This window comes from Drosophila mauritiana, unplaced genomic scaffold (genome assembly GCF_004382145.1).
Source record: "Drosophila mauritiana strain mau12 unplaced genomic scaffold, ASM438214v1 Y_19, whole genome shotgun sequence".
Taxonomy (NCBI): Eukaryota; Metazoa; Arthropoda; class Insecta; order Diptera; family Drosophilidae; genus Drosophila; species Drosophila mauritiana.
Genome location: NW_022881565.1, coordinates 93855 through 105053, shown reverse-complemented (window position 1 = coordinate 105053; position 11199 = coordinate 93855). Strand labels below are relative to the sequence as shown.

The 11199-nt window shown below is 37.2% G+C and overlaps 1 long non-coding RNA gene across 1 annotated transcript; it reads left to right on the top strand.

The window, feature by feature from the left end:
- The first annotated feature begins 245 nt into the window (after positions 1–245).
- On the top strand, positions 246–915 carry LOC117150017. Its single transcript, XR_004460639.1, has 2 exons — positions 246–415; positions 474–915. It is a non-coding gene; the product is annotated as an uncharacterized LOC117150017 (long non-coding RNA).
- Positions 916–11199: the final 10284 nt, after the last annotated feature.

Genomic DNA, 11199 nt, shown 5'->3' with positions numbered 1-11199 from the left:
TTTCCGTTGCCTTTAATATCTGATCAGATAGCCAGGTTGCGTGGTGCAAAGTTCTTTACCTGCTTGGACATGGCAAGTGGCTATTATCAGGTTCCTATGCATCCGAACTCTGTCGAGTACACGGCATTTGTCACCCCTGACGGCCAATATGAGTTCCTGTCGATGCCATTTGGACTTAAGAATGCGCCATCAGTCTTTCAAAGAGCAGTTAAAAAGGCATTAGGCGAGATCGCTTATTCGTATGTCATTGTGTATATGGACGACATAATGATTGTAGCTCCAACCAAGGAAACGGCACTCGAAAGGTTAAAGATTGTTTTGGATATTTTATCAAAGGCAGGATTTTCATTCAATGTTGAAAAATGCTTCTTTCTGAGGACTTCTGTCCAATATTTAGGATTCGAAGTACGAGCAGGTGAGATTAGTCCAAATACTCGCAAAGTAGAATCTTTGAATGCCTTGCCACCTCCTAGGTCAGTGACAACATTGAGACAGTTCATTGGGTTAGCATCGTACTTTCGTCAGTTTGTTCCAGGATTTTCACAGCTAATGAAGCCTTTATATTTTCTCACCTCAGAGAAAAATAAATTTGAGTGGAATATAGAACATGAGGAAATTCGTAGAAAAATTATTCACATTCTTACTAATAAACCAGTTTTGATTATCTTTGACCCGCAATATCCAATAGAGTTACACACCGATGCGAGTGCAATCGGATATGGTGCTATACTCTTGCACAGAATTGAAAATAAACCGTATGTAGTGGAATACTACAGTAAGACAACATGTGTATGCGAATCTAAATATACTTCGTATGAGTTGGAAACTCTTGCGGTGGTAAATGCAGTCAAGCATTTCCGGCACTACTTACATGGCAGAAAGTTTGTAATATTCACTGATTGTAATTCTTTAAAATCATCACGAAATAAGATTGAGTTGTTGCCTAGAGTCTATCGCTGGTGGGCTTATTTACAGACATTCGATTTTGACATACAGTATAGAGAAGGCAAGCGTATGGCTCATGCTGATTTCTTTTCCAGAAATCCACTTCCTCCGGAAAATTCCCCTGAATATGCGAAAGTTGTTGAAAAGCGAATCGACTTAACTGAAGTATCTGAGGATTGGATTTGTGCAGAGCAACAGAAAGATCAAGATATCGTAGAAATCGTTGCCAAGCTGAACAATGAAGAATGTCCATTCGATTTGGCTAAGACATATGATTTGAGAGCTGGAGTTTTGTATAGAATCATACAAAGAAATGGCAAGACCCTATGTTTGCCAGTGGTGCCTCGTGGATTTAGATGGTTAGTTATTAACCAAGTACATGAATCCATAATGCATCTGGGCTGGGAGAAAACACTTGACAAGGTTTACGATTACTATTGGTTTGAGGGCATGGCCAAATACGTTCGAAGATTTGTTGAAAATTGTATAACCTGTCCAAATCATCTTCTGGAAAATTACAAATGGAATTACATCCTATTCCCAAAGTAAACATTCCGTGGCATACTGTTCACATAGACATATCAGGCAAGCTTAGTGGTAAAAGCGATCGTAAAGAATATGTTATTGTACAGATAGATGCATTTACCAAGTATGTTTATCTCTACCACACGTTCACATTAAGTGCAGAAAGCTGTGTAATGGCGTTAAAATCAGCAATTTCGTTGTTCGGAGTCCCTATTCGAATTGTGGCTGATCAGGGAAGAAGTTTTACAGGTGCTAAGTTCGTTGAATTTTGCTCTTCACAAAAGATAAAATTACATTTGATAGCAACAGGAGCAAGCCGAGGTAATGGCCAGGTTGAGAGAGTTATGAGTACCTTGAAAAATTTATTAACAGCTGTTGAAATGAGTTCTCGATCGTGGCAGGAGGCATTGGGTGACGTGCAATTAGCTATTAATTGTACTGCTAATAAGATAACAAAAGCGAGTCCATTAGAATTATTAATGGGAAAGGTTGCTCGACCTTTAGGCCTTGTTCCCATTCATGAACCAGAAACTGAAATAGATCTGACTAAGATAAGAACCCAAGCTTTAGAGAATATAGAAAGATCAGGAAAGTATGAGAAGGAAAGATTTGATAAAGGCAGAGCTAAGATAGTAAAATTCAGTGTTGGAGATTTTGTGTTGCTAAATAATAGTGAGAGAAACCAGACTAAGTTAGATGCTAAATATAGAGGACCATTTGAGATTTGAGATGAGGTATTGGATAATGACAGATATACTTTAAAGAGTTTGAAAAGTAATAGGCGGTATAAGTAGGCGCATGAGAGATTAAGAAGATTGCCAGATGGGCAGGTGCCAAGCGAGCTGGAGATCGATGTTAGCCCGCCAGGTGAATCTGTTGAAAGAGACAGTAGTGATGTTGATGAAAGAGATGAAATGTAAACTGTTGAAAGAGACAGTAGTGATGTTGATGAAAGAGATGATATGTAAACTGTTGAAAGAGACAGTAAGAGAAGTTGTTGAAAGAAATGGTATGGAAACTGTTGAAAGAGACAGTAAGTGAAGTTGTTGAAAGATATGAAATGGAAACTGTTGAAAGAGACAGTAGGCGGAAGGTGTATGGAAGTACACAGTTTATCGATGGCTACGTGGCGGTACCTGACCCTGAGTGGTAAAATGATAATGTTGTTAGAAAATGAGAAAAGAAAATGAGAGAAGAAAATAAGAGACGAAAATGAGAAAAGAATATGAGAGAAGAAAATAAGAGACGAAAATGAGAAAAGAAAATGAGAGAAGAAAATAAGAGACGAAAATGAGAAAAGAAAATGAGAAAATAGAATAAGTGAAGACGAGATGAAAGAAGGAAAATTAATAAAATTTTGATTTGAAAAGAAATTGCTTAAATGAACGAAATAGTCAAGAAATTGAAGAATTTTAAGAAATGAATAATGAATGTTAAAGATTAAGTTAAAAAATTCAAAGTTGTTAATGAATAAGATTGTCACATTAAAAGTACAACTGAAGGTTGAAGGTTGATTTATTGCAGAGGGTAGCTCATACACGAGGGCGTGTAATTTATCAGAATGGCCGTGTCGGAGAAGGGAATGATATTTTGAAATAGGCGCCCTATCGATGGTCAACTGTTCACGAGACTTATCGATAGGACGAGTTGTAATTGATTCTGAGATTTCAATAACATTGAGATCGAGTGTGGCCCTGATAGTAGTGTGGCCGTGCGTGGCTATCGAGAAGAGAACGAGGAAAAGCACACACACGCAGCGGCAAGAATCAAAAAAAGAGGAAAACTACAGGGACTCGCTTCACAATTTGGATTAAATCTACGCTCCGTCAAATATATCCGTATAATGGCTAGGAAATGATACACGTTCCATTTAATCAAGTAAGTAAGGAAACAATAAGAGTAGTGGTATTTCATTGACGATACCAAACCGAGTTCTAATATCTCCCACTTATTCTACACCTCTTATGTCTCCTTACACTGCCAGATTAGAGTCAAGCTCAAAAGGGTCTTCTTTCCCCGCTAATTATTCCAAGCCCGTTCCCTTGGCTGTGGTTTCGCTAGATAGTAGATAGGGACACGACGACGACTTTTCAGATCTCTCCGAACTTGTTTTAAGTGGCGTGTTCCACACTGAAGGGATTACAACCACGACACCCTGAACACCCACAAGTGGTGCATGTATCAACATGGTGTATGTGTCTGGATACGCCAGACAAGCGTCCCGGACTAGAAGCTATAGCAATGTGCATAGCGACCACCCCGGTAGCAATTCGAGTACTTGCTTGCCGGGCAAGCACTCCCCCTTGCTGAGGAGCGAGATCTACCTAAAATCTCTACTGATCTCAGGGTCACAGCACCCGAGTTTTGCGCAACCAGCACCGTAACTCAAACGTCGAACACGAAGGCTCTACCCGCGATATGGGTACCAACCACAGCCACCACGATACTCCCACCAGGAGGCCTACCTCAATGTGCAGTCTTGGATAGCTGCACAACCCGTGGTACCGAAAGAGAGGCTCGGTGGGCCTCCTCCTTTTGCTCCGACAAGCAGGGTTAGAGGGACCTATGGCTATATTAGTCGCCTCTTACGACAAGCAATAGCGGACTGTGGAAGTATTCTCGCCCGCTAACCACACGGCGAGTAGATAGGGACAACGACGACGACTTTTCAGATCTCTCCGAACTTGTTTTACGTGGCGTGTTCCACACTGAAGGGATTACAACCACGACACCCTGAACACCCACAAGTGGTGCATGTATCAACATGGTGTATGTGTCTGGATACGCCAGACAAGCGTCCCGGACTAGAAGCTATAGCTATGTACATAGCGACCACCCCGGTAGCAATTCGAGTACTTGCTTGCCGGGCAAGCACTCCCCCTTGCTGAGGAGCGAGATCTACCTAAAATCTCTACTGATCTCAGGGTCACAGCACCCGAGTTTTGCGCAACCAGCACCGTAACTCAAACGTCGAACACGAAGGCTCTACCCGCGATATGGGTACCAACCACAGCCACCACGATACTCCCACCAGGGGGCCTACCTCAATGTGCAGTCTTGGATAGCTGCAAAACGCTTAGATATCATGATTAATGTTGCAAGTGTTATTATTTGAAAGATATTATTCGTCTGATTGTGTTGTTCGATTATTTCTTTTGCCTGGATGTATTCGAGTGGTTCAAGTTTTGTTACATTATTGTTTACATAGATAGTTTGAGTATAGTCTAACATTGTGCTGGTAATTAATATTTCTTCTAATTGGACCGAACAATTAAATGCTTTTATCATGTTATTGCCTTCTATTATAGTTTCTCTATTGATACAGTTTTGGTTTAGGATAGTCTTGGGAAGGTTCCAAGTTGTGATTATATTAGGTTCTACATATTTTATTTCAAAATCAGAATATGTTTTACTGTATCTACATTGTGTTGGGACCTGGTTTAGTATACCAATTATACACTTATTTACAACTAAGCTTTGAGAACTTGTCGTGTATGTTTGATTATTGTGTGAAAAATATTTGTCATGTATTGTTTCGGTTAGTATGTAACTTTTTCCGTCTGGGTAGGGTATTATTTTAAAAGCAGGTGTTTTGGTTATTTCTCTTGGAATTTGGGATATTATCAGGATTTCGTTTGTATCAGATTTAAGCCAAGCTGAAGTTTTAATATTAAGAAGTTTTTCAGAATTGACGTGAATTAATGAGTAGTGTTTTAAAAGTTTTGGATTAAAGATACCTAAGCGTGTCAGTTGCAAACCAAGCTCTATGTCTTCAATGTATTCAGTGAATTGTTGTAAGTTGAAAATTATTAGATTTATCATTTGTTCTCCTTCAAAATTATTATTTAGATGGTTGGTCAATTCGATTCCTTGGTTAATGACTTCTATTACGTGGTTAAGTTCGCTTATTTGTACATTATTTTTAGAGATGTCGGCTATTTTTTGTTGTAATTCTTCTTTATCTTCTTGATCTAAGGTACCGAATAAGTATTTGTAAATATTTCCCATAAAGTTAACAAGACCGCGTTTACTACGTTTTACAATTCGTATACCGTTCATTTCTCTGTTACTAGATACTGTATTTGTGGTGAGTTATTTAAAATGTTGAGTTTGTTTAATAAGTTCTTCATAAGTATTTTCTGTTTTAGTTAAGTTAATAGATAAGTGATGATATTCGTGGTTTATCGGCAAATCTATTGATCCGGTTTGAAAGATTAGGTAACCGTTTTTGGCCTGGATAGGTGTTACTTCTAGGTATTGTGTGTTAATTGTCGATAGGAGGCATAACATGAGTATCATGCTCGGGAGTAAGCCTGGAATTATCGTTATTATATTTACTTTTATTAATTTTCTTTTTCTTTTTAAACTTAGACTTATAGTGTGTTATATTTCTACCTCTATTTGTTTCTTCGAAATGTTTATCATCTATTTTTCTTACATTTCCTGTCTTTTTGAATGGGTTAGTCGTTTTTGATCTAACTAGAGGAGATTCTTTGAAGTTTGTGTCTATGTTTAAGTCGTGTCTATTTTCATTGAGTTTGTCAATTTTGTGTACTTTATTTTGTTGAGTGTTATAGGCAGGGGTTCCTGCTAAAATTAAGATGTCTGCTGGGGTTCGACCAGTTGTGTTGTGTTTTGTTTTGTGATTGTAAATGTAAAGTATTTTTTCAAATTTTGTGAATTGGTTTTCAGGTTCATTTTCGCTTGTTATTATTCTTAATTTTTCATTAACGGTTTTATGAAATCGCTCAATGTCAGAGATTCCATTTTTACTTGTTGTTATATTTAAAGTTACTCCTTCTGATTCTAACCAAATTTTAAGTGCAATGCACATGAAGGCGGAGTCTTTGTCGGTTTTTATTTCTATGGGTTTACCCATATCGTTGAATATGCGTAAAATAGCTCTTTTGGTTTCAAGCCAATCTCTACTATTTACTTTTATCAGGGAGGCGTATTTAGAATAAATGTCAATGCATGATAGGAATTGTTTATTGTTTACTAAGTAAAAATCCATGACATACTTTTCTCTGGGACTAAAGGATTCTGGGGTTGTTTCAAGAATTAATTTTGTGTTTCTATGTTCAGTTTTAGCGATGTTACAGATTTTACATTCGTTTATGATGTTTTGGATAAGTTTTTGGTAATCAGGGTAATAGTAAAGTTCTTTGAACTGAAGTGTGAGTTTTTCTATACCAGGGTGTAATAATTCTTTATGTGTTTTGAGAATGATTTCCTTGAATTTGGCGTATGTTTGAATGTCTATTAGTTTTCTGCTGGTTTTCATAGTTTTAGTGAAACTGTCGGGACTTATGATTTGAATATACGCATTTTGAAATATTTGAAAGTCGATCTCATCAGGAAAGTAAATAACACTTTTCTTAGTGCAAATGTATTCTTTAATGATATCTTTAGCAAGGGTATCAGTCATTTCTTTATAACTGATTTTAATTCTGGTTTTATGGAAATATTTTATTATTTGGACGTCGTCAAAATTGTCTTTTATGAATTCGAATTGTCTGTTATAATAATTAAGAGGTCTTTCTGTTACTTCTTCTGCACTATGCACAGTAGCTGTTGTGAGCAGGGAAGCTGGGTCATCTTCTCCTAGGAAGTTTTCCTTAATTTGAACTCTAGATAGAGCTTCAGCTACATGATTTTCTTTACCGGGTAGATATTGAATATTATAATCGTATTCATTAAGTTTTATCTTCCATCTCTGTAATTTCATATTGGGATCTTTTATGTTATTTAGCCATACAAGTGGTCTATGATCACTTAATATGTCGAACTTTCTACCGAATAGGTAGGACCTGAAATATTTTGTTGCCCATACTATAGCTAATAGTTCTTTTTCTATAGCCGAATAGTTAAGTTCATGTTCGTTTAGAGTTCTGCTTGCATAGCAGATGGGTTTATGTTCTTGGGATAATACAGCACCTATGGCTATATTACTAGCATCTGTTGTCAGTGAACATTTCTTTTCGAAGTTGGGGTATATTAGGATTGGATCGGACGTGATGAGTACTTTTAGTTTCTCGAAGGCGGACATGTAATCATTATCTTTTGTGTTAATTACTGCTCCTTTCTTTAATTTGGACGTCATAGGTTTTGCTATTTTTGCAAAATTGGGAATGAACTTACGGTAGAATCCGCAGAGTCCAAGGAATGATTTTATTCCTTTTGTGGTTTTAGGAATAGGAAAATTAATAATTGCATTTATTTTGTTAGGGTTTGGTTTTATACCGTCTGTTGTGATAATGTGACCGAGAAATTCTGTTTCTTTCTTCAGAAATTCACATTTATCAAGTTGCAATTTTAGATTAGCTAATCGTAGCTTATCAAATACCTTTTTTAGTGACATTATATGTTCTTCCAATGAAGTGGAATAAATGATAATATCATCTAAATAAACTAAACAATCTTTATAAATTAAGTCTTCTAGAAGATTGTTCATGCAGCGTTGAAATGTTGCTGGTGCATTTTTCAGACCAAAAGGCATACGAGTATATTCGTAATGTCCATGTTTTGTTGAAAATGCTGTTTTGGATATTGATTGCTTGTCCATTTGAATTTGATGGAAACCTTTAGCTAAATCAATGGTTGTGAAGTATTGACAGCGTCCAAGCTTGTCTAATATTTCATCCTTTACTGGAACAGGGAATTTGTCGTCGATGGTTATTTCATTGAGACTACGATAGTCTATGACTAATCGAAATTTTGGTTTACCAGAAGCATAACTTTTCTTTGGCACAATCCAAATTGGAGAACAATAGGGGGACTTAGATTTCCTAATTATTTTTTGTTCTATCATTTCGTTGATTTGCCTGTTGACTTCTTGATCAAACGCTTGGGGGTATTTATATGGTTTTTTATAGATAGGGTCTTCGTGTTTTGTATGAATGGAATGTTTAATCGTACTCGTGAAGGTCAAAGTTTCACCTTCTTTGTACTGAATATCACGGTATTCAAGCAAAACGTGGGAAAGTTGCTACCTTTCTTCCGTATTTAGATGTTCTAATCTAAATACGTTAGATTCTTTTAACTCGTCATCTAGGGCGTAGTTAGAGGATGTTACTAGAAGGGCTTCTTCTATGTATGGGTTAATAAGAGGGTTTTCCTCAAATTTAGAAGTCTTGGGACACACATAGGTAGTCTTGGACTCTTCTGGGTTAGATGATCTGGGGCACTGATTGGATGCTAACTCATTTATTTTTAAGTGGTGTTTCCGCTTAATTTTCTGGAGGTGTTTCTCCTTTTTTTGTATATGTAGAGGGGTTTCCTCTGAATTGGATGATCTGGGGCACTCATTGGTAACCTTTGACTCATCTGATTTTAAGTGGGGTTTCCGCTTAATTTTCCGGAGGGTTTTCTCCTTTTTTGGGGTATGTAGAGGGGTTTCCTCTGAATTGGATGATCTGGGGCACTCATTGGTAACCTTTGACTCATCTGATTTTAAGTGGGGTTTCCGTTTAATTTTCCGGAGGGTTTTCTCCTTTTTTGGGGTATGTAGAGGGGTTTCCTTTGAGTTATATGACTTGGGGCACTCATTGATGGCCTTGGATTCATCTGTTTGGATGTGGTCGTACCACATTTTAAATGTGTAGCCATTTATAGTGACTGTTTGCGTTGAATAATTAATCTGAGTGTTAGTTGGTTCTAAATAGTTTCTGCCTAATAGTAAGTCATATTTTTCTGAAAAGTTTTGAATATAGAATGTTTGTTTAATGGGACAAAGTTTGCTTGACTGCAATGAAACGCTTTGATTTAACGTTATAATGCCATTAATAGTCTGGACTTTAACATTAGAAGGTTTTATTGGGAAATTAAAGAAATTTTGTTTCATAATATTAATTGACGAACTTGTGTCTACTAAGTATTTGAGAGTAATATTATTCATTGTAATTTTTAAGAATGGGTTTCCTCCTCCTCTGAATCGCTTTCTGATTCCGAGGCTGGTTGAAGAAAATTTTCGCATCCTGTATCCATTCTGTATTGGGCACTATCACTTTCTCTCTGTCGTTTGACGGGAGGGTTTGGGGCACTATTATTTCTTTGTTGAAAATTTAATGGATTCTGGACTCTTCCTGTATTTAATTTTTGTGTGAGTTCCCTTGCTAACCTTTGATTTAGTTCGCGGTGTTTCGGAGTAGTGCTTGGATTTGACTTAGTTGTGTTATGCATAGCATTGCTCACGAAATTTTGATAGTTTCCCTTATTCTTAGAGGTTTGGGGTTGGATTTTGTTAGGATCGGAATAATTTTGGGGTCTTGTTCTGTCATTGAAAGTTATTTCGTATACGCCTTCTTGTTGCGCTACTTGTTTGAGTTTAGATACTGTCGTAATGTCAAATCTAGCAAGAGTCATAAATAACCTATCGGGCAATTTTCTCATGATTACATCTTTGATTGTATTATTTAATGCATTTGTGTATAATACAGTATTATTGATATCATTTTCTAGCATAAGTTTATTCGATATCGTGAATGATTTTATTTCTAATTCTTCGACGAACTTACGGATACTTCCGTTGAAGGGTGTGTTGTAAATACGACGGAGTAGTTCTTCACATGGTGTTTGGGTTTTATACTCGCTGATGAGCGCATTCATAAGGGTTGGTCAGGTTGTTGCTCCGGATAACTGGGATACACGTTGAGCATCTCCTGCAAGTTGATGTTGCCTGATGTCCGTTGATGGATAGAGCTGAAGTATGAACTCAATCCTTCGGATAAAGGCACTGAGTTCTTGGGTGTTACCGCTGAATATTGGTATTTGCCTAATTTGGCTTAGGGCTTGATTAAGATGGGATAACAATTGTACTTGCTCGGTTGCCATGGTTGTTGGTTTTATTATTTTTCGTTTTTTGTTTTTACACTTTCGTTAACCGTATGCAGTAGGTTTGACTATTATGTGTCAACCACCGATTATACGTAGTTCTTTTGCGGATAAAAAGAGTTAATTGTATTACGATATTATGTTCACTTTTGGCGCCGATTCGCGTGGTTCAATCTTAAAAGATACGCTTGGTCGTACAAGGATCTTTTCTCACTAGATTGATATTTGTAAACAATTCGCACAACTTTTTCTATTTATCCTACCGACTGCGCCATTAACGAATTCAGACCGAGTGTTTAATAAAAAAAGAACACAGGAGGTTATTTTATTTATTATTAAACGTTTTATTATTTCCAGTAAAGGAAGAACTAGAGCCTTTGGATTATCACTAGGTTGGATAATGGACTTCGAGGTTGAAGTGGGCTTAGCAGTGTTATCGCGATTGATAACGTACTCAGAACTGAACTAGTGTATGGGGACATGTTTGTGTTTATATAGGCGGATTGGGATAGCTTAAGAGCGAAGTTTAAGAGAATAAAGTTATCAACGTCTATTCTCCCGGAAAGAGAGGTGTCTATTCTCCCGTTAAGAGAGGAGCCCTGAAAAATAGGAGTAATTTGAGAATCCTGAGACGATTGTGTGGGCGGAAGTTTTTGTTATTTCAGTTGGCTCGCCAAGTGATGGAATGTTTAGGGGACGTGGACATTGGCTCGCCCCAGAGTCTAGACTTTGGACTTCGGACTTTTGCACTTTGCTGTGCGTAGATGAAAGCTAAGCATAATCGAAGGGCTCTCGATCTTTGAATACATTTCGTACTTAGACATTAATGTGTGTGTGATTGTTTACAATAGTGTGTGTGGTTGTGATTGAGGAGTTGTTGTTGATATGTTACTATAT